The 24,170-nt window shown below is 40.9% G+C and overlaps 1 protein-coding gene across 1 annotated transcript in view; it reads left to right on the top strand.

Annotated features, from left to right (window-relative positions):
• Window positions 1–22,373: 22,373 nt before the first annotated feature.
• Window positions 22,374–24,170, top strand: part of LOC109925840 — a 200,458-nt gene continuing 198,661 nt past the window's right edge. Inside the window, exon 1 of the mRNA XM_048595971.1 lies at window positions 22,374–22,678. The gene's annotated coding sequence lies outside the window, so the exon portion shown is untranslated. The remainder of the gene's footprint in view (window positions 22,679–24,170) is intronic.

Raw genomic sequence — 24,170 nt, forward strand, 5'->3', positions numbered from 1 at the left:
TAACCATTAACTTGGTTCCGCAGACATGCATTACTAAAAAAACTGACATTTATTGTCCATTTGTTGTGAGAAGCAAGTTGTGGTAATTTTTCTTAGACCTCTTTGTCCAGTACATTTCCGCAGGAGTTCCTTAGGGGAGTGTCCTTGACACAACCATCTTCAGATGCTTCATCAATGGCCTTCTCTCCATAACAAAGTCAGAAGTTGGGATATTCACTGATGATTGCACAATGTTCAACACCGTTCACGGCTCTTCAGATGCTGAAGCAGTTCATATTCCAATACAAGGAAAATGGACAAAATCCAGGCTTCCAAAGAGAAGTTACAAGTCATATTCACACCACACAAATGCTAGACAATAACCATTTCCAACAGGAGAGAATCTAATCATTGGCCTTAACATTCAATAGCATCAACATCACTGAATTCCCCACTATCAATACTCTGGGTGTTCCCATTGACCAGAAACTGAACTGAACTAGCCATATAAATACCACGGCTATAAGAACAGGTCAAAGACTAGGATGCCTCCAGCAAATAATTCATCTCATGTTGCTTGAAAGCGTATCCACAAGGGACAAGGTAGGAATGAGAACGAATATTCCCCACTTGCTTCAAAAACATTAAGCTTGACACCATCAGGGCAAAGCAGCCCACTTGATAGGCACCACATCCACAAACATTCTCCCTAAGAGCACTGAGGTTCTAGCTACATGAATTGGACTACAGCAGTTCAAGAAGGCAACTCATTGCCTCCTTCTCAAGGGCAACAAGTATTAGCCCTGTCAGCAATAGCCACATACCATGAATGAATTAAAAGAAACACTGGAAGGGGGATCTTATAGGATCCCCTAGCAAGACCCTAAACATTCTCAGCATCCAATAATCTCTTCAGGGCTTTATCCAAACACTAATGGTATGGGAATTAGTTTTGCTTTGTTTTGGTACATATGCTATGGGACTATCACTACCTCCTTACTTAATCTAGTGTTAATGAATCTAATTATCTTCTCCCTTTCTCAGAATTGACTTTACACATGAAAAACTTCTGCACAACAGCCCACAACTGAAAGTAAAACTGAACTATGTGGAGTGTGACAGGAAATCTGGAAGAATCATGTGAGAAGTCAGGTGAGGCCTTGCTCATTGCCAGGAACAACTTGGTTTTTTTTTTCCAGTACCATTCCAAACATCGAGATGAGATTCTTGCTAGGGAATGGTAGGAAGCTTGTTAATGGGGATGAGTGCCTCATCGACTGCAAATCTGACCTCATTCATTAACAGCTCCATACCCTATTAGATATCAGCAATTCCTAACATGAAAATCAGCGTGGTTACCTGCCTGACTTAAGCTTGCTTATCTGCGCTGCTATTTTGGACATCAGCAGCAATATCTCAGAGTATGCTCCAGGTACCTGAGACACTCAACGCCCAATAACTGGCAGCTACCAGCCTCTCTGGACTCTCATGGCACATTCCTGATCCCCTCACAGGAAACTTCCACACTTTAAAGCTGCACTTTGAAGTACACCAGCAACTAAGACTGAAAGGCTGCTGCAAGAACACTTTATGCAGTGGTACAGGAACCCTGTTAACAGATTGCACTGCATCTCAAAGCTGTTTACTTGCTCTTTTCACGCTCACTCAGAGACAGAATCCCCACAGTGTGGAAACAGGCCGTTCAGCCCAACTAGTCCACACCAAACCTCCAAAGAGCATCCAACCCAGAACTATCCTGCTACACTATCCCTGCAACCCTGCATTTGCCATGGCTAATGCACTTAAGCTACACATCCCTGAACACTATGGGCAATTTAGCATAGCCAATCCACCTAACCTGCACATCTTTTGGACTATGGGAGGAAACCGGAGCATCTGGTGAAAACCCACATAGACGCGGGGAGAATGTGCCAACTCCAAACAGAGAGTCGCCCAAGGTTGGAATCAAACTCGGGTCCCTGGCGCTGTGAGGCAGCAGTGCTAACCACTGAGCCACCGTGCTGCACACCTTGAGTTTACCTGGCTATCACCACATCCCTACCTTTCTTGCTTTATCTTTTAGCATTTTTCTCCCCTCAGCCGGAGATAACAGACTCACGGTTCTTTTGATATGCCTGGCCTTTAGCACAGACACACAGCCAGGAAGCTTGTCATGATGTCAGCAGTCCACAGCCAAGTCAAGGAGGCAGCCTTTAATCAGGAGGTTTTTGGGACAACAGATCTGATATTTGTCCAGAGGCTTGGTCACAGTCGATCATACATTCAGAACGGGCAGGTATAGGATCCTGGGTGGTACAGCTGTTAGAGCTGTTGTTGGTGGGAGAAGATTGGTGAGCTGTCCTGACGGAGTGAAAGGGCAGTGTAGAGGCCATGCAGGGTTTGGAGGGAGGGTGGGTGAGAGTGAGGGAGGGAAGATTTTGCATTAGGAGTAAGAGTGGTAGACTATGAACTTTGCTGGGGAGTGGGTGCAGCAGCAGAGATGAAATGACGAGGCAGAGAGAAGATAGTGATACTTACCCTGACTGAGCACAGAATGACACTGACCTACTTCTTTCACTTCTGGACATTTCTCCAAATGGCTGAGACCACGGTGGCCTGGTGGCAATTTTGGATCAGGCTCTCAGGGTCTGATGGTGTGGCATCTTCTTTCAGCCGTAGTGGGATGAGGATATACCTGCGCTGCACTATCCCATTCACAAGGACCTCGGCTGCTTTCCCACATAGCAGGGTGCTAATTTGCACTTATCTCCATGTCTTGGGAAAACATCACAGCAGTTCTGGACTCAGTGCTTGTTCCAGTGCACACTGACAAATTAAAAAAAGCTTGGATGCCAAAGATGCTGGTCTATTCTGGGAAATCCCAGCAGTGACTAGTTCTTCCAGGTACAGCGAGTGGTAGAATCCAGCTAGAATCGGACAGGAAAGGGCCATAGATATATGGTAGGATATTAACGGGGCAATTTCGAAACAATTTTGGGAGAAATGCGCAGGGGCTCAAGGAGAGAAGCTCTCCATGAAACTCGGCAGGATCGATTCAGAAACAACAAACTGTGGAGCTGGGGGAACACAGCAGGCCAGGTAGGATCAGAGGAACAGGAAAGCTGACGTTTCGGGTTGGGACCCTTCTTCAGAAAAAAGTGTGAGGTCCTATGGTGTTGGTTGGCTAGGATTGATTCAGCCCTGGGTTTCAGTTAACAGTCCACCACTGCGGAATGAGATTGGAGATTGGAAGCTGGAGGTAAGGATGGCAAATTTCTCATCTCAACCAACATTAGTAAATCAAACAGGGTTATGTAAGAGCCTGACAACTTAATATTTATGGACTATTCTCATAACTACATTCACAAATAGCCATGACAGAAATTTGAGCTCATGTTAATACAAACTGCAAGATTTCTGTTCCAGTTACATGATAACTATGACTATGGGAAAAAGGGCCTTCAATATATAAGCAATATATGATGCAGCTCATCCATATTAGGTTTTGCTTTCCTGCAAAATTATTTCGCTAAAATAAAGCACTAACTACTAAAACATTGTCAACACGATATGGCATTCAGCCTAATATAAAAGCCACAAAGCATGGTAAAAAGAACATTCTAGTTCAGTCTCAAATGCATCCTATCAGCCCATGTTTCTATAATCGGAGAACAATGGAATTAGAGGTGCAACACCACTTTGCTTGGGTCCACTGCCCTCCAATGTAGTTCTTATATTTTCATAACCTCAGAGAGTGATTTTTTTTTCTCTCGTCTTTGGACAAATGTGCCTTGAGACATTTGCATATAGTTAAGTTGCTATATTTTGTTGAACACAGAAGAGAAAAACATTTCTGATAAGGTTTGGATTCATCCTTCAACCCAATACTTAAACACGTAATTAACTACACTACTCACTCTTTTGTTACGATGTAATGACAACATATGGGTTGGTAATAAGAGGTTCAAAACAATAACAGAAGAACTGGAGTAGAAACAAGGAGAAATTTCTTCATCCAGAAGGTGGTTAAGGTCTGGCACACCACCTGAGAGGGTGATCAAAAGGTGATTGGGCATTGAAGATGAGTACTTTTCAGACTTATGGAAAACTGCAGAGTCGTCAGTGTAAATTTAGTTGCTGCTTTGGAGATTAAGCACAGATATAAACAGCCAGATGCCTTCCTTCTGTGCTGTAAGATTCAGTGGACGGGTTTGGTGGTTCAGGGGCACTTAATTGGGTGGACAGTGAAGGATGGGGACCCATTGCCTTCCTGCTTCCATCCAACTATTGCCCATTTAATTGTCTCATCCTGATGATCCACAGCAACTCTCTATACAGGGAGCATGACAAACAAACCTAAAGAGAGGGGATGGGGGGCAGGGATGGTAGTTTCTTGTGTGGTCCTATGGTGTTGGTTGGCTAGGATGCCTCTTTTAAAGGTACACATTGCCTAGTGGAAGAAGCCAGTATTGGGAATGGAGTAGCAGCTTGAGAGCTAACCACTCTCCTTTCCTCCCTCCATCATACCCACCTCTCGACCACCCAAACTGCCATTACCCTGCAAACACTCATCAAAGAAATGAAAATGGACAGAGAACCTGGCATCAACCTAGGCAACAGAAAAAACATTGGCAAAAAGAGCCTGTTGACCCTGCAGAGTCCTCCTTACTAACATCTGGGGGTTACTGCCAAAATTGGGAGAGCTTTCTCACAGAGCGGTCAAGCAACAGTCTGACACAGTCATACTCATGAAATCATATATTATAGGCAATGTCCCAGACACCACCATCATCATCCCTGAAATGTCCTGTCCTAATGGCAGAATAAACCCAGAAGAGGTGCTGGCACAGTAGTATACAGTCAGGAGGGAGTTGCCCCAGGAGTTCTCAGCATTGACTCTGAACCCAATGAAGTCTCATTGCTCCATGTTAAACATGGACAAGGAAATCTGCTGGTTACCATTTACCGTTCTCCCTCGGCTGAGGAATCAGTTCTCTTCCATGTTGAACAACAAATGGAGGAAGCACTAAAGTTGGCAAGGGCACAAAAAGTACTCTGGGTACAGGATTTCAATGCCCACCATGAAGACTGACTCAGCAGAAGCACTATTGATTGAGCTTTTCAGGTCGTAACGGACACAATTGCCAGATAGGGTCTGTGGCAGGTGGTAAGGGAACAAACAAGAAAATCATACTTGAACTCATCCTTACCAACCTGCCAGCTGCAGATGCACCTATCCATGATGGTATTGGTAAGAGTGACCACCCCACAAACCTTGTGGAGATCAAGTCCTGCCTTCACATTGAGCATACCCTCCATCATATTTTGTGGTGCTATCACCATGCTAAATGGGTCAGACTTCAAACAGATCTGGCAACTCAAGACTGGGCACCCATGAGATGCTGTGGACAGTCAACAGCAGCAGAATTGTACTCCAGCACAGTCTGCAATCTCATGGCCTGTCATATCCCCTACTCAACCATTAACAGCAAGCCAGGGGATCAACCCTGGTTAAATGGAAAGTGCAGCAGAGCATGCCAGGAGTAGTACCAGGCATACCTGAAAATGGGGTGTCAGCCTAGATATTCAATGGTTACCATCACTGAGTCCCTCACTATCAACATTCTGGGTGCCAACATTGACTAAAATCTCAACTGGAATCACCACACAAACACAGTGGCTACAAGAGTAGGTCAGAGCTAGGAATACTGTGCCAAGTAACTCATCTCCTGTTTCGCCAAAGTTTGTCCATCATCTACAAAGGCACAAGCCAGGAGTCTGATGGAATATTCCTTACTTGCCTGGATGAGTGTAGCTCCAACAACACTGAAGAAGCTTGACAACATCCAGGACAGATCAGTCCACTTGATTGGTACCACATCCACAAACATCAATGTCCAAAAGATGCACTGCAGAAATTCACCAAAGGTCCTTTTTTTTTTTCCTTTATTCATTCATGTGATGAGGGCATCACTGGCCAGGCAGCATTTATTGCCCATCCCTAATTGCCGGGAGAGCTGTGGGTCTGGAGTCACATGTAGGCCAGACCAGGTAAGGATGGCAGTTTCCTTCCCTAAAGGATATTAGTGAACCCGATGGGCTTTTCCCTGACAATCGATTATTATTATTAGATTCTTAATTCCAGATATTTTACTGAATTCAATTTCCACCAGCTGCTGTGGTGGGATTTGAACCCAGGTCCCCAGAACATTATCTGGGTCTCTGGATTAATAGTCCAGTGATAATGCCACTAGGCCATCGCCTCCCCAATAAACATCCTTAGACAGCACCAAACCCACAACCACTTCCATCTAGAAGGACAAGGGAGATACATGGGAACGCCAACACCTTCAAGTTACCATCCAACTTACTCATCATACTGACTTGGAAATATATCACCTTTCCTTCATTGTTGCTGGGTCAATTTCCTGGAATTTTCTCCCCTCCACAAAATTGCATCCAACATGAAATTGTGTTTAAATGTAATGGGACAGACATAGTGCTACAACATTGTAGCCCCATTCTCTGACTCATGTTCTGTGAAGATGCAGCTCCCTACTGGGAGTACGTGTGAGTTCAACTTTGTACATTTATGTTTTCCATCCAGTTTAGCTTTCTGATTGTTTAAACTTCCCATGTGAAGTTTGTAACTTCTAAAATGCAAGTATAAAAATAACAATAGGGGCATCATATACTTCCCTAACTTACAGTTTGGTCCAAATGCTATTCTTGACAATTAATTTATATAAAACTATATCAGTCATTTATTGGCCCAATCTTAACCCATTCAAAACCAATCCACTTGAAAAAAGTTAAATTGGATCCTCACATTTAAACTTCTTCAGGCTGCTAACAATGGTATTTCCTTCAGTTAAGGAACTACAGGAAGTGGTGAATCTTCCTTCAGTTCTGTTTTATATTCTTTTCTCCTCATTTTTATTTCTGCCACTCCTTCTCCATAGAATAGAATCATAGGCTGGGTGGGCTCAGGGTAATGGGTGTCAATTGGCTCATTAATGACATCATCAATTGACATCCTGCTGCCAAAAGGTGGGAATCCCATGTCAGCGCTTACACTCTCTGTCTTAATTGGAGGCTGATGCATGATTAAGGGGGCACAACCGTCATATTCCGGCCATAACAGGCTGCATTTAACTCAGCCCATAGAATCTTACAGCAAAGCAGGAGGCCATTCGCCCACCATGTGTGCACCAGATCTTTAAAAGAGCCATCTAATTTATTCCACTTTCCTGTTCTTTCTTCACAGCCCGACATTTTCTTCCATATTCAGAGATCTCTACATGCCCCTTTAGAAGTTATTGCAGCTTCTGTTTCCACTATCCTTGCATGCAGTGCCTTCTCACTTACAACTCATGACAGAGAAAAGATGTCTCTACATCTCCCCGTTTGGTTTTTTTTTTGCCAGCCATCTTAAATCTATACCTTCTAGTTTTTTACCCTCCTGCCCAGTGAAATATTTTCATCCTATTGTATCCATAGGGACACGGGGAAATCGGTACATGGGCTGACATAACTGTTGAGTTGGACATTTTTCAAGCATTCTTTTGGGCACTGGGCATTGGGCATTGGTCCTCAAAAGTGAAACTTGCCTCAACTACGCCCAGAAAACTGGTGCAATGGGGTCCAATTTGTACCACATAGCCAATCCAGATCATTTTCAAGATGGTAACCTTACAGTTCCATAGGCAGATAAGGGTGAGCAAAACATTCTTCACATTTGCTTTTAATAACGCAAATTTTAAAAGAAACTTCAACTGTAAAACCCCGGAATTTGTATAAATGGAATACATCCTGAAAGCAGAAAAGATGGATCCTTATTATTCTACTGAGGAAACAATTAACTTGCTCACAGGAATAAATATAAAATTTCATGATCTCCACAGCATATTCTCTATCTTTATATAATGTGTGGCCAATAAATGCACTGAATAAATGACTGTTATCTCCCTTCAGATAGAGTATAGAATTGACTGAGCTTACTAAGTGAGATGGTATCTATACCGGAACTACTACAGTTCATAACAGCATCAATTTTTAGCAGCTGCACACGCTTCATGAGGCCTCTGTTCTCTCCATGTATAAAGGGTTCGACTGTAAATCTTCCTATATTTAGCTGGTCTGTGGCATCACAACTACACTTACAGCATGTTCCCCACAATTAGTTATCTCGCTCAGTGCAGCAGTTAAGGACTATTTTTGAAACGGCATTCAATATTTTGACAGACGGAAGTACATAAATTCAGGCTAAACTATCTCCCAGCCGAAGTAATGACCACTTGGCTTTGCATGTTAAATAGTTCATCTTTCTTTGGAGGATATATGTAACCAATTATTCACTTAAGTGTAAAGGGAACATATAGGTCCTGAATTCAAAAGGTCAATTAGGAAGGTTTTAAATGTTTCTTATACATGTACTGTACAAAATTAGCTTCCAATTCTCTTGTGCCTTAAACATAAATCATCCCAAAGACTGTATTTCTAATACAGAATGATGCCGAGGAGTCATATAAGGACATAATAGACTAAACATTTGGTCTTCAGGGCAGTTAGGGACTGACAATAAATGTTAGCCCAGCTAGCAATGCCCACATCCCATGTCCCATGAGTGAATAAAAAAGCAGGTATAATGGAGTGCCTCAAAGGAGAGAGTGAAATAGTTAGGCGGATAGGTTTAGGGAAGAAATGCAAGAGTTTAAGGCCTGGAATATCCTCTTTAAAGCAAAGCAAAATTAATTAATATACACTTAGCAGGGACCAAACACACACCAGAGAATACATGGTTTATTCCACAGTCACTAAGGTCTTTATAATCCAAAACCCAGGAGTGAAATGATCAGAGAGTTCACACTAGCCTCTACTTTCTAAGATTTCTTTCTGTAATGCGATGGTGAAATTGTTCTGAAAAAATGCCAGTGGGCTTTTGCTTTGATAGCGACATTGAAAACCATGAGGGGTTTTGATGAGTAATAAAGAAGAACTGTTTCAGCGGCAGAAGAATTAGTAATCAGAGGAGACAGACTTAGGGTGACTGGCAAATGAACCAGAGGAAACAATTTTTTTTTATACAGTGAGTCGTAGCGATCTCATATGCAGTGTTTGCACAAATGCAAAAGAAAATGTGAAAATTATGAGCAGGAATAGGCTATTCAGTCCCTCAAGCCTGCTCTGCTATTCAATAAAATCATGGTTGACCTCTTTGTGTTTCAAATCCCACGTTCCCATCTACCCCATAGCCTTTAAGTTGCTTGCCTAACAAGAAATCTATTTCCACTTTAAAATTATTCAATGACCCCACCTCCACTTGTCTTTTGAGGCAGAGAGTTCAAACTCACACAGAACTCTGATAGGAAGGACATTTTTCTCATCTTCATCCTAGAAGTATGACCCCTAATTTTAAAACAGAGCCGTATTAGTTCTGGACTGAGCTACAATTGGAAACATACCTTCTACGTCCACCCTGTCAAGACCTGTCCAAGATCTTAAATCTATTTCAATCAAGTCACTACTCACTTTTCTAAATTCCAGTGGAAATGAGTCTAACCTGCCCAACATTTCTCACAAGACAATCCATTCACTCTAGGCATGGATTGTGAAAGAAAATTCAATAGAAACTTTCAAAAGGGAATTGGTTAAGTACTTGAAGGGGGACAAAATGTAAAGCTTTGGGACAGAGCAGCAGTGTGGGACTATTTAGATAGCTTTATCATAAGAGACAGCACAGGAACATGGGCTGAATGGCCTTCTTTTGTGCTATTCAATTCAATGGTTTCTATGCCGCTGTCCTTGTGTTGATGGTGTTCGGGAGAAAATTTCACCATTTTACTGAATTAAGTTGTAAAGATGATGTGAAGTAAGTCTTAACTTTTGTATGGTGAGCTTTGCGAAAGGCTCTCAATTGCCCTAGAAATAGTCTAACGCCAACCATTCTGGAGGTGAGGGACAGTGATTCCAGACTGCTGTATCCTAGATGTTTGTGTCTAATTTCTTGTTGGCTAGGTGGTGAGTTTTCCATCATTCAATATTTATGACCTGAACTTGTATTCACCATGTTGTTATGGCTGGTCTGAATATTACTGGTGAAACTATCATCCACCCACCCAGATAGTGAAAGTGATGGACTCAGTGACAGTTTTACCTTTGAAGCTGAGAATGAGGAGTTTGGTTGCAACTCTTCCCAATCAAGATGATAAGTGGACATGTTGAGCATGAAATATATTTACCGCTTCCCAGCTCACACTGGAATGTTGCCCAGGGTCTGCTGTAGATTGCCATGAGTTGAGGTATCAAACTGAATTTAAAGAAAATAGAATATAATCTTTATATAATTGAAAAAAAAACTTTACAGAAGTATTTGGCGAGATTCTGTATGCTGCTTTGAAAGCACAAGGCGTGACATAAATTTTGTCACTGCACAGCATGTATCATCATGATAAAATGGATACAAGTCACTCCCTCAACCAAACAAAAATGAAAAAATTATCAAATGCTTTTTCTAAATTGAGGTAGTACCACTTTAAATTTGGCATAGGCTGTTTGGAAAGAGATAAAGATATTTAAATAAATGGAATTATGGTAAAACTGAGAGAATCAATGTCATTTCCAAACAATAAAAAAAACCACCAGGTGTGGTCACAAGCTGACAAGTGCACACAGAGGATGGGAATGAATTCTCTTGCACAGAAAACTAACTACTGTTGGATCTCAGTCTCCTCATGGACAGTGACAGGAACAATGGAAAACCAAAAGAAAGTGCTGAAATTTTCAGTTGGTTGGCAAATAAATTGCGATATGTATCACCGCATCCAGGAAATGCGGCCGATTGATTCGCCTCAGGGTAAATCCAAAATGGCCCGTTGCCATTTTCATACGTGAACGTTCTTGTTTTTATAAAACCCAGTTGCGAGCAAATGGGGGTAAACAGAAGACTGTCAACGGATGTACAGCTAATTGAGGCGAGACCTGGGGTTACCTCCTGTAGTTTGTGAGATCTATAAAGCACCATCAGCCAGTTTAGAGCGAGTTGCCTAAAAGCCGATAATGTTCCCCAATGATTCCTGCCATTTTGGGTGTGCAGGCATCTATTTACAGGCAGGTTTGGGCATGCAGACAGCTTGTGTTTATGACTTTAACAGCTTACAAAGGAAATAAGCTGTCATTTCTTCCTTGGGTGTGTAAAACCAGTTACACTGGTACGTCATGTCATAAGAGAGCCAAGGTTCAGCATTCTCAGCAAATTAATGGCATATCCATATTTTCTGCTTTAGGCTTGGCAACTGAATATTTGAAAGAGAGAGAGAGATAGAGAGATAGTTAAAGAGAGAGACAGAGGGTGAGAGAGAAACAGACAGACAGAAAAGAAGTACATGGTGAATGCCCAGAGTCTGAATTTGCTGTCTCAATATTTTAGGGCCCTGATCACTTACGACTTACAAGGTCAAATGTCAAAAGGGCATAGCAAAATAATTCATCAACATCCGCAGTATCAGGAAAATTCTTAAAAAATATATCAGGGGATCAAAAAAGGCACACTGCAGCGCAACATTAAAGTGAATATAAATATCTTGGAAAATTAAAAAAAAGGATATTGTTACACACGATTAAAAATAATCATCAAAAATGAAAAAAAAATGACACTTTCAGCTTCATCCTTTCATCTCCTGAAGGCATGGACTCTGTAAGTTGTCACCTCAGTGTATTCAATGGCTCTTGAAGCACTAGACTCCTCCGCAGAGAATGTCAGTCCCAGCCCTGGGCAATTTTGACAGAGTATATATTGATACATGATAAAGTATGCTAGGAATCACTCTACTGCTAAAGGCTACTATAGTTTTAATATCATCATTTGAATTAACAAGCATTCTGCGGTGAAATAATGAGCTTTCATTATTCAGGACATCATCCTTACCCAGGGAACAGAGCAACCATTAGCGCTCAGAAAACTTAATGAAAATATTAAAAGAAATAGTTTTTTTTTGTAAAACTTTTTCTTTTAACTGGTACATTGAATAACCAGTGAATCAATAATAAATAACATTTGAGAAGATGGATTGGCCTGACGGAGAGCGAGGCAGCAATAGATGTTCCATATGCAGGTGTTACTGGGGGCACACCTGCATGGTAACACTGGCGGGAGTACTGATTACTCTAATCATTGCTTCACAAAGGCCTTTTTGCAATGTGGTACATCAGCAATCTCAGTTATTTCTACCTCTCAGATGGCAGGATGATAACCCTATCTTATTGAGGGAAGGGCTGGGAGGAGTCTGATGGGGGGGATGGCGGGAGAACAGAATACCTTGAAACGATCTTCTGTGCAGTCCTTACATGAACAGGCTACATTGTCAGTAAAGGCAATGAGCTCAGGGATAGCTGTGGACAGAGAACTCAGACTACTCAGATTTTCCCTTTGACTGTAGATAGTCAGCTCAGTAGCAAGGATTCAACAAACTCACTTCCACACTTAAAATTAGTGGAATATTCACCCCAGCTATCTGAAATCTTTGAAAATTCCAACATATTTCTTTGCTCTAATTGCAAGCACTAACCCCTGTGTTAAATCATGATATGAAAGCATTGAAGAAGGAAATATGAAAGCATTGAAGAAGGAAAGCAAAAAGAAAGAAATATAGTCTGATGAGCCAAGCCTACTTAAAAAAAAGTCTCCAAGAAATAATTCATTATTAAATTGATGAGTGTCAGTTAAAGTGAGGCTACGGCACTGCATCACCTCAAAATTTACACTTTCACTTCCAATCTCAGCTGCAATGACAGAGCAGCAACAATGAGGAGAGTGAAAATAGTGATAAGATTATCATATAGACTGCCCCACTCTGAGCTGAAAGCAAAATGTACATTGTGACTAACACAAATTTGATACAATGAATTTAGGTATAAATAACAAGTACTTTCCCCCATCAAATTCCCCCCTTTCTCTCTTGAAAATAATATCACCTGGCCTAGTGACCACAACTCATCTATGAAAGCAGATGAGGCTATTCACCTGTGGGGGCGTCACCAGTGTGGCCAACTCTTAAGGACGCTTTGACCATAGGATAAGGATAGTGGGGATGTTGGGGTTGCTGGTGACCTTGAAGATTGTGGGTGTTTACTTTATAACCAAGAATGGGGTTTCAATATGAGAAGGAGCATGTTGGGACTGGGATGATTTCTTGAGACTAAGGTAGCATGGAGGAGGTAGCAGGTAGAGGGCAGGTAGCGTGATTTAAAGTCAGTTAGAACTTACAACCTATCTTGTTGAGCTGAAACATTATCATCTCTCTCCTGACCAACTCACAATATTGCAACACCACTCAAATGACACAAACTCACCCTGGAATTTGCTAGGATCAGTGTCTCACAGGTTGTCCAAGATATGAGACATGGGAACCTCGTAACCATGAAATATGTAACCATCCCTTGAAATACAAAACTGTTAGTTACCTTAGGCTTTGCAACCAATTTAGATCTTGGCTTTAATCGATTCCCACACACTTTCCACTTTGACATAATAACAGAAACTTCAAGTTGATTTCTTTTCTCCTTCACCATCCAAGCTATGATTCATCAAAATCTGTGAGAAAAATTAAGAAATTAATTCACAAAGGTACTTTCTCCCCTGTTTATGTCTGTCAGGAAATTATGTAAACACTGCAATGCAACATATAAAATCCAGCCATGATATTGTGATTGCTGTACATTTATGAGTTTAAAAAAAGCTTGTTTGCAAAAGTGGGAAGGGGAGAATTGTTTAATGAGTCTCATTCACATGGGGGATAAACATAGGGTTTCATGTATCAATGTCTGAAGTACATTTTTTTGCTTTTGTATTGAAGCTAACACACTGCAATAAAGAAACTAACATTTACAGTGTAATATTAATGGCTAGTTTTAGATTCGGGAACTGATTTACCTGATCTCCTTTGTAAAACACAAGACACAATGAATAGTAAGGCAATTTTTTTTACCTTGAGAAAGGCTGCTTAACATAGCACTCATACGTAAGCCTTTGATGCAAACCTGTTATGCAAGTGAGGTCTAATAGCTTAGTAACCACATAACTGCAATATACACCACCATCTCCTTCAGCATGTTTCTTCAGGCAAGAAGGAGGATCCAACGGTTTCACCACATATTTACAGGAGATTGGCTGCTGCTGTGGATTAGCGCATTGCTATATTACCTCCAACTAGAAACTGTTTATCTGAAACAAGTCTTAACAGTCTTAATCTATTGCAAGTTCCGAGTAACAGGCCTAGTCACCTAAGAACCAAAAGCTCTTCCTAATCCAGCATCAATTACATTCATCAACCTGACCAAAGCATTTGTTTCAGTAAATCACAAGGCTCAGTGGATTGTTCTCCTGATATTTGGATGTCCACAAAACATCATCAGAATCTTGCAACAGCTTCATGAGGATATGAATGCAATTGTCTTGGGAGGGAGCTCTAAAATAGCTGTTTTAAAATCTGGACTGGTGTAAAGCAAGTCCGTGTAGGTGTCTCCATACTATTAACAATCTACGTATCAGTGGTTCTTCACCTCATCATAGATCATCTGGCCTCTGGTTGAGAATTAAGTATTGCCTGGTTGGAAAATTATTTGACTTCTGCCACCTGTGTATCAAAACTATTCCAACCAGCACAGACACACACAACATGTGGTATATGGATATTGGCAATGTTGTTGCTCATTCTGCACCAGATTTGCAAGTCTCTCTTGATCTCTTTGATTCTGCATGACAGATTTGCCTGTCATTGAATGTTGCTAAAACAAAACTCTAATATTAACCCAGACCTGGTCAGTTATATAATCCAATTCCCAAATATATAAGGAAAGAGAGATTCTAGAACTTGTTGAGCATTTCCCATTACTTGGCAGCTTCCTCTCTCAAAGGCTACCATTGACAAATGGATCCTATATCAGATCAGCCATGCCAGCCTTGCTTTCTACAAATTATGGCAGTGAGTATTCGAGAACAATGAGCTCCGCAAGTCAACAAATGGCTGAGTGTGCAAAGAATTGTCATCACCACAGTCCTTGACAGCAGAAAGGCCTGGCCAGCACATCAGAAACACATAAGAGCAATAGAGAAATTCCTCCAGCAATGCATCCATTGCATTCACATGATTCAATGGGAGGACTGTTGAACAAACACTAATGTCCTATTTGAAGTTAGATCCATAAACATTCAGGTAAAACTTCTATTAAATCAATTAAGCTGAAGTGGACACTGTATCCAGATTTCGCACATCAGATCCTGTTTCCTCAACTCTCAAATGACCAATGTCCAGGAAAGAACAAAGGAGGCACTACAAAGACACGCAGAATTTCTTGTTGAAGCCTGGCAGCATTGACGTTAATGACTGAGAACAGCTGGTGACCATTCATTCAAAATGGACACAACTTGTCCAACAAGGTGCATTACACTTCAAGTCCAAATGGCTTACTGATGAGGCAGACTGGAAGCAGAGAAGGAAAGTAATGGAATCAAGTCCTGAATCTTATATCATAAGATATTGTGATCCATGTGACCAAAAGACCTGCTGGTACAAAATCAGCCTGTTTGGTCATGTGAATATGGCAGGCTCAGAACTCTGGGAAACGTCTTCCAAGAAACAAGGGACAATTGCTGCTCGCTGATTTTGCTGAAAGTGATTTGTGATCTTTGCTGTTACAAAATAATAATTGCTACCCGACATCAGAACATATTAGTTCAGGTTTTTTATATGATGACCTAGTGTTGTATTACATCCCACCACCTAAACAGAATTACTTCACCAAAGAAGGAAAATCATGGATACTCTTTCTCTTGTATGAAATTCAGTTACCTTGAAGTTGTGGAAATTCTGGCATTAAGGGCAAACATGGCTCACCATAACTTATGCTTTATTTGTATTGATTTAAAGAGAAACAGTATTTTCCAGATAAAGGTCAATGAATTTTGAGAGATGCTATCCAGGTTACCTCACAAATGAGGCAATTTATTTCCCCTTAAGCATCAGTATTAATTAGCATCTGTTGAAATGTCACATACCCATTCTCACTTTGTAGTGGTAAAATATGGACAATCAATTTTCAACATCTGTCAGCTTATTTTAATAACTGAGACATCCATGGACTAAAATGGTTGTAAAAAGGAAGAGACGGGGACCTAAAATGACTGCAGCTATCACCTGGCCACATTGAGGCAAATTCAGGAAACCATTGTGGAATAAACAAAATTGGCTGAACTGAAATTACCCATTTATTACTATTTTAAGTAAAACATTGAAACCTATCAAGTCAGGTATTAAGAAACTCACATTTTGTGTTTTAATTTTCAATTGGATGATAAATTGCATTATTGGACATGGAAGACTGCCTGCAAAACTATCCAACTTGGAAAAAATAAATAATGAAGTAGCACTCAGGAATCGTAAAATTAACCATATTTCAGAAAATGATTTTCAATGCTACAGACATAGAGAAAGAAAATCTTTAATAGTAAGGACTGGAAGATTCTATTTCTCCCTATTTCCTTCTTAATGTCTTGAAAGCCCGCACTGGTGATAAACCAAATTGAAGAGTTATCCATTCACCAAGAATTCAAGGATTCTACAAATTTTGTGATTTCAGGTTCAACTAAACAACTAAAGGACACAAAGATTTTTTTTTAAATGCACACTTTTCTTATTGTCCCAGAATCCGTTCCTTCCAAAATTTAATTTATTTTTAAGATTTGTTCATTAAATGTGTGCATGGCTGACCACATCAGAATTTATTTCCCATCCCTAATTACCCTGGACAGGGTGGTGTTCAGCTGCTTATTTGAACCACTGCAATCCTTGGGGTACAGGAACAATCACAATGCCTTTAGAAAGGAGTTTCCAGTATGTTGTCCCAGTCACAGTCAAAAGAAGATCATATAGTGTTAAGTGGCTTGGAGGGAATGTGGAGGTGTTGGTGTTCCCATGAACTTATTGACCTTGCTATCTAGGAGGCAGGTGTTGCAGGTCAGGAAGTTAATGTCAAAGGAGGCTTGGTGAATTACTGTAATGCATTTTGTAGATGGTTTACACTGCTGCAACTGTGTGCTAGTGGTGAAGGGAGTGAATTTTGAAGATGGATTGGGATATCAAATAAGCTGGATAGCCTCAGTTGTATTTGAGCTTCTTGAGTGCTGTTGAGCTGCACCTACCTGGCAAGTGGAGAATATTTAATCATTTTTTGATTTGAACCAAATAGATAGTTCAGACTTTGGAGAGCTAGGAGTCCCTTACTGCAAAATTCCTAGCTTGACTTGCTCTTGTAGCCATTGCTTTAAATGGCTAGTCGAGTTCTATTTCAGGTTAATAGCAATCCACAGAATGTTGATAAAGGGGGAATTCACTGATGGAAATTGAACATCAAGCAGTGACGGTTAGATTTTCTCTTGCTGGAGTTGGACAAGTAACAGACCAATTGTCAGGCCAAATCTGGATATTGTACATATCTTGCTGCATATGGACATGGACTCTAGAGTCACAAATAGTGCTGAACATTATTCAGTTATCAGTGAACATCCCCACTTCTGATCTTATGATGGAGGTAAGGTCATTGATGAAGCAGCTGAAGCAGGTTGGGCCTAGGACATTACCCTAAGGAACTCCTGTTGTGACGTCCTGGAACTGAGATGACTGACTTCCAACAACCGCAACCATCTTCCTTGGTTCCAGGAATGACTCTAACTAGTGAAGAGGTTAACCCCGCTTCCCGGTGACACTAATTTTCTTGTGCTCCTCAATGCCACACTCAAACATATGCAGCCTTGATGTCAAGGGCTATCACTCTCTCCTCACCTCTGGATGTCAGCTCTTTTGTCCATGTTTAAACCAAGGTTTTAATGATATCAGGAGTTGAGTGTCCCTGGCAGAACCCAAATGAAGTATCAGTGCCTAGGTTATTCTTTTGCAAGTGCTTCTTGATAGCTATGTTGTCAACTCGTTCCACTACTTTGCTGTTTGTGTTGAATGTTGCGTTATATTAAATTTTTAGCAGGTAATAAAATTATGCCTCCTTTCATTCAAGAAAGCCTGGCAATTGGATCCTTAATCAAAATGTAATACTAGTCAAAATTAACTGTAATGTAGCTTTGTGCTAAAAGAAATTAAAACCTTTGTTGTGTGCAACCGAGCAGACCCAATTCATCCTTTCTCGGCTGGTTGTAACACCCATATATATCTAAGTCCATCAGCAGCCTCCCATCAACATCCACCTTCCCGTCATCCAACTCTTCATTGTTCATTGATATCCATGAAGTATAGGTTCAGGCTGGCAATGCTACAAGTCAGGGTGTTTGGGATTGGCATTCCTGTCATTTAATGTATACAAGCACAAATCCTCCTTGATGCATTTGGAGTGTGCAGTTTTAGTTGTTACTGCTTGTTTCTCAGAAATTCAGCCAAAATGGGCTCCAAGTACCAGATATAGAAACACTTGTTCTTTCCTGATGAGATGTTAAACTAATGCTGCCTATTCAGGTGGATGTAAAAGATTGCCCTTATCCTGGAATTCTGGGAAGAACAGAAGAGTTCTCCAGTGTTCTGGACAATATCTGTGTTTCAATCAACACCTCCAAAGACAGATAACCAATCATTTATCCTAGCTGCTTTTTGTGGTATGCAAATAGTCTCATAAATCAATGATTCACCTGCAGCGAAGCACTTTGGGACATTTTGGGGGTTTGAAAGAAATCACTTGAATCAAGTGCTTTCTTTCATCTTGTATCCAGGCTCTGGATAACACCAGTCAACTACTGCTGTCCCAACTACTCACAGTATTATGTGGATGTCTGCCTTTTTTTTTGGACAGACCAGGTGACATAGTTTGTAGCAGGCTATAACTTACTGCAAGTCACCCTATATATTTCAACACTTAATTTTAAAACAAGATCCATTTTTCTATTCACCTATTTTCAAAAAGAAACAAAAAAAAGCTTTGAATTATATATTTCACGACCTTACTAGAATTTCCAAAGTACTGTACAGCCATTGAAGTACGTTTGAAGTCTAGTCACTATGGTAAGGAACTCTTGTAGTGCAATAAGTAATGTCATTATGTCTAAACCAGGAACTCTGAGTTTGGGTCCCACTCTAAGATTCTCACATCAATGGCTACAGACTTTGCAGTAATAGAATGGTCAAACAGATCATCTATCAATTGCAAATCCTTCAAATGTGCCTGTGGCAGGTACTAGTGATGGTGAGTCTCCTAGTTATCCAGAGCTCATGTTTGGTAGTTGAAATTCCCAGTATTAGAAGACGTCACATGCAGGTTTTTGCTGTAGGGTGTACTCCATAGCAAGTGTCCTCTTTGCTGTGAGGGCCTACCAGAAGAAGGAGTGAATTTGGCAAGGCCTGAGTGGAAACACTTTATTAAAAGAAACTTGGAAACAATTGAATTTCTAACCCTCTGCTTTGAACTGTGAATGAGGCACTGACTACATATTGCAGGAGCACAATCATCACCTCTTTCCAATCCCTAGATCACTCCAATTTTAAACTTTAGAGAAAGCTTAGTCCTCCCTAGGGGCTCAAGGTTTAAACCAAGGGCTGTTATCAACAGTTACATGGTGTCTAACTGTTTTAGCTAAATTGGGGCTCTGAACAACTGCAGGCTATGCATGAAAGGCAATGCCCTCCCATACTGCGACTGTAACACAATGCTGCTGTGCAGAAAGACAATAACAAACTTCAAGGCTGTGGAACACAAGGCATTTACTCTTGTTTGGGAATTTGCTACCTGGAGCAATATATCCAGAAAGGTGAGATAATAAAGCACTTGGCTAATTCAATGGGGCTCCAGCTGCCTCAGCCAGAGGGACTATAGTTCAGCAAGGGTTAGGGCTTCCACTGGTAACCATTGGCCTCTTAGTACATGTGTAGCCAAAACAAAACAGCATAGACATCAAAAGAATCACAGTGTTAATATGGTCAGTTGAAAGACTACCTATGAGATTAGCTTCACCCGAAATGCACATTACCTCTTGATCGTTCAAGTGAAATATTTGTCAGTCATATCCAATTCCTGTGTTATGAGATTTGCAACATGTAAAGTATCCAGGAATGAAGTTTATGGACTTTAAAGCATAGGACTTTTCAAAAGCAAGAGATAAAGGAGTTGCCAGATATAATGGTGGAAAATATGTCTGGCATTAAAGGATTAAACATCATTTTCTCACAAGACTGCAACAACTCTGAATCTTTTTGTCATATAGAACTGTATGGGAGCTGCCCTGCAACAGTCCCTCCATGTTTAAAGGCTCCATGAGCAGAATCTTGCCATTTACTGCACTTGGCGGCAAGGTCATGAAGAAGTAGTCAGCACAAAGCATTATTCAAGAAAATTACCAACGGGAAATGATGAATGGGTTTCAGGGCCTGCCCACATCTTTCCAGTATAAATCACATCAGTAGTTAAACACTAGAAGTGCCTTTTTCACACTGAGATCTGTCCAGCTGTCTGTGATACTTAAGCTGAGTTTTCCAGTTTGCTGATCTGATCCCTGAAAGCTTGTTTTCCAACAACCACACAATTCCTGCTCTCTTGCATGGCATGGACAGTTTGCTGCAACTGACGTTTTGACAAGGTTTACCAGGGAGCTGGCTTTCTCCACTCTGTCATCTAAAAGGCATCACTGGCTGAGGGGCAGAATTGCATGTACAACCTCTCTCAGTTATAACAGATGGAGTAAGGCCTGAGCCTATCCTAAACTCACCAGTCGGGAGGGTAATGGGATCACCAAGAATTCATGTCTTATGCACCACCTGGCTCTATTCAGCATGGAAGTCTGTGCGGAATAATATATTAGAAGGTCTGAAACCAACAATCCACCTGATCCTAAGAGATTGTCACTTGCAGTGTTAGGTTAAAATTAACTCTCATAGTGCCAGCACATATTTGTATGTCGACAACATTTCTTGTAAAGGATAGATTTTCGCATCAGTTATTATTTTCCTTTCCTGTTTAGGAATTACTTAATTGCATTTCTAATGATGGATAAAATGTGTAGCTTTATTTGAATATGAATAGAAGATCAGCAATGAACTCCACACTGTTCCTTTATGGGCTGATATACAGAATATCAAATGTTGATTGCGTGAAGTAGACATTCATGGTTGTTAGGCAGAGGTGCCTAAATGTGTGTATTTTAAAGGGACACAGTAATATAAACATATATCATTCACATAATATCTTCCAGGAAGTATTTTACAGCCAATTCAGTACCTTTGTAGTGTTACCACTGTTGTCAGCAACAGTTAATCTGCATGTATTATGGTATCCCAAACCATAGTTTGGTAACAATCAAATAAACTATTTCATTGAAGTTAGTCAAAGACAAATATTGTCCAGAGCTTGAGGGAGAACTGCCTTATTCCTCTTCTAAAGGGGACATGGAATCTTTTTCTTCCACCTGAAAAGGCAGACAAGTTAAATTTCACCTAAAGGATTGCCAAGTGCAGCACTCCCTCAGTACTGCCACTGGAGGGTCAGCCTGCATTTATGCTCAAGTCTCTAGATGGAACGTAGAACCTTTTAGCTCCAGAGCAAAGCCAGTAGTGACTGGCATTTGATAGCACGGTAAACTACAATACAAACCTATGCTTTCAATGATTATATTACCTGCATGTGCAGCTTGGGATCCTTCAGTAAAAGTATTTTTCCCCCAATGTTTCTACATTTCCCAATCTGACAAGGCCAAAAAATACCTTTTAGATGACATTATTTTAATTGCCTTAACATTTGTTGATTAACTGGTCCCTATCTTCTGCACAATTGTCTGCTGGATCTCAAATTTCTGCCATTTTCATGGAAGGAAAATGCACAGGGCAAAGATCAAATGATTTAAAATTGTTGAGTAACTGGATACATTCCAATAATCATGGCACATCTTAGCTCTCAAAGTTTGAATGCATTGCAAATTTTATATTTAGAATACTGACCAAAAAAAAAATCTAACTGTCACCTCCTTCCATCCTGAATAAACAAGAAATTCCACTTTTGTGATATTTTTGAGAGTCTTGTGAGAGCAACCCCGGGGGGCTCGATAAACAATTACAGCTGACAGACTTTCCACTTGCCTTCCCTTGCTTTTCAGTTCTGTTATATTTAAGCAAATACATTAGAAAATATATGTTTAAATGTTCGACAAAATGCCTGCGATATCACACGGCCGAGTTACTGTCAATTAGGAGTAAGCTGGAAGCCAATCCGACGCTGTCTATAAAACAAATGACTAATTCTCAATGTTTCCTTGCTGTCAGAAAGCCTCAAGGTGGTCACCGTCTGGTCCTCCCACAGCACACAGGAAACCAATGGAAGAGGGAAATGATCGGGTTGTTTTTTCTCTCTCTCTCTTTTCTGTGCCTGCAAGGGAATAACTCCGACAGTAACCGCGGCAGGTTGCTGTTGTGACTATAATCCGATGTGCAGTCTTGTGCACCTTTTCGTTAGGCAACCTTTTGGAATGAACCCAGCACAGAGCCTTAGGGGGTCACCCACCGTAACTCCCCGACTGATACACGCAGCCTACAGGGAACTCAGACCGTTTGCACTGATGGCAGGTGGAAAGGCATTTTCGAGCTGCTGCCTGGAAACTTTTATCTACTGATCAACGGAAGATGCCAGAGGGCTGATTGGGATATCCCAGGTCTGGCAGCAGGTTAGAGCTACAGCTAGTTGCCTAACAGGAAAAAGAGAGAGAGAAATATAGAAACCATTGGTGGTTAATTCCTGAGAGTGTATGTGTGTAGCACCCTCAGACCTTCCTTTTTAACCTCTGTTTCACAGTTACCGCTGCCTGCCTCCATTAATTATCTCCCAGGATTAAGGCTAATTTAGCACAACCTACCTGTGGGCTCTGAGTGTGTTAAACAAGACAAGCAGGGTTCAATGCAATTAACAAATAGGTTATTTTAAATTAATAATTAAGCTGGCATTCAGTATCCCACATTTGGAACATTAATATTGTTTTCTTTTGTTTTAACAACTTCCTGTCCGTGCGTAAACCAGAGAGAAACAAAAACAGAAAGTACTGGAAAATCTTAGCAAGTCTGGTCAGCAGCTGTGGAGAGAAATCAGAGCTAACGTTTCAGTTCCAGTGGCCCTTTCTGAGAGATCTGCTGAGACTTTTCCAGCAATTTCTGTGTTTGTTTCTGATTGCCAGCATCCGCAGTTCTTTTTATTTTGTTTGGTAAATCGGAGAGTGTGTACATGTGCATGCATGTGGAAGTGTGCATGCATGCATGAGTGTGCGATCATGCATGAGATTGTGCATGCACGAGCATGCATCTATGAAAGTATGTAGGCATGAAATTGTGAGACAGTGTGTGCACATGTGAGAGTCTATGTGAACTTCTTTTATATATTTAGGATTTGTTTTTCCAAATGCTGTGACCTTTGACTCGCCCTCAAGCAAATACCAGTGGTTCAATAGAGGGAGATTGTGGTGTAGTGTTAATGTTACTGGACAGTTAATCTGAAGGCCCCAACCAGTGTTCTACGTGACTACTAATGGAAATTTATATTAATAAAGGAAAATCTGGAACTGCAAGTTAACCTCAGCAATAAGGAGTAATAATGAAACTATCAACTGTCTTAAAAATGTACTTCATTTATGAGCTTTAGAGAAGGAACTGATTTCTGAAGGATTTCTGAAGAAGGGTCCTGATCCGAAATGAAAACTTTCCTGCTCCTCTGATGCTGCCTGGCCTGCTGTGTTATCTCTGATGCCAGCAGTGGCAGTTCTTACTAACTATGCCATCTTAACTGGTCAGGCCTGGTCATTGTGACTCCAGACCCTCAAAGCGTAGTTGACTCCAAAATGCTGTCATAGTCCAGTGGGCTACTCAGTTGTACAACGTGATTAGAGACAAAAAAAACTGCAGATGGTGGAATCCGAGGTAGACAAACAGGAGGCTGGAAGAACACAGCAAGCCAGGCAGCATTTGGAGGAAAGGAGCAGGCAATGTTTAGGGAATAATCCTTCTCCAGGACTGATTGATAGTTTTTGCATTCGGTCTACCATTTACAATTGCATTAGAGCTTCCAAAATTGGTTTCTAATCTCTAGGTTTGCCTACTCTTGTGGTTGATCCAAGTTTTAAAGTAGTTTTGGAGTAGAGCAGTCAAAATTGCAATTGTTTGCAAGAACTA

Source organism: Rhincodon typus, chromosome 4 (genome assembly GCF_021869965.1).
Source record: "Rhincodon typus isolate 14 chromosome 4, sRhiTyp1.1, whole genome shotgun sequence".
Lineage (NCBI taxonomy): Eukaryota > Metazoa > Chordata > Chondrichthyes > Orectolobiformes > Rhincodontidae > Rhincodon > Rhincodon typus.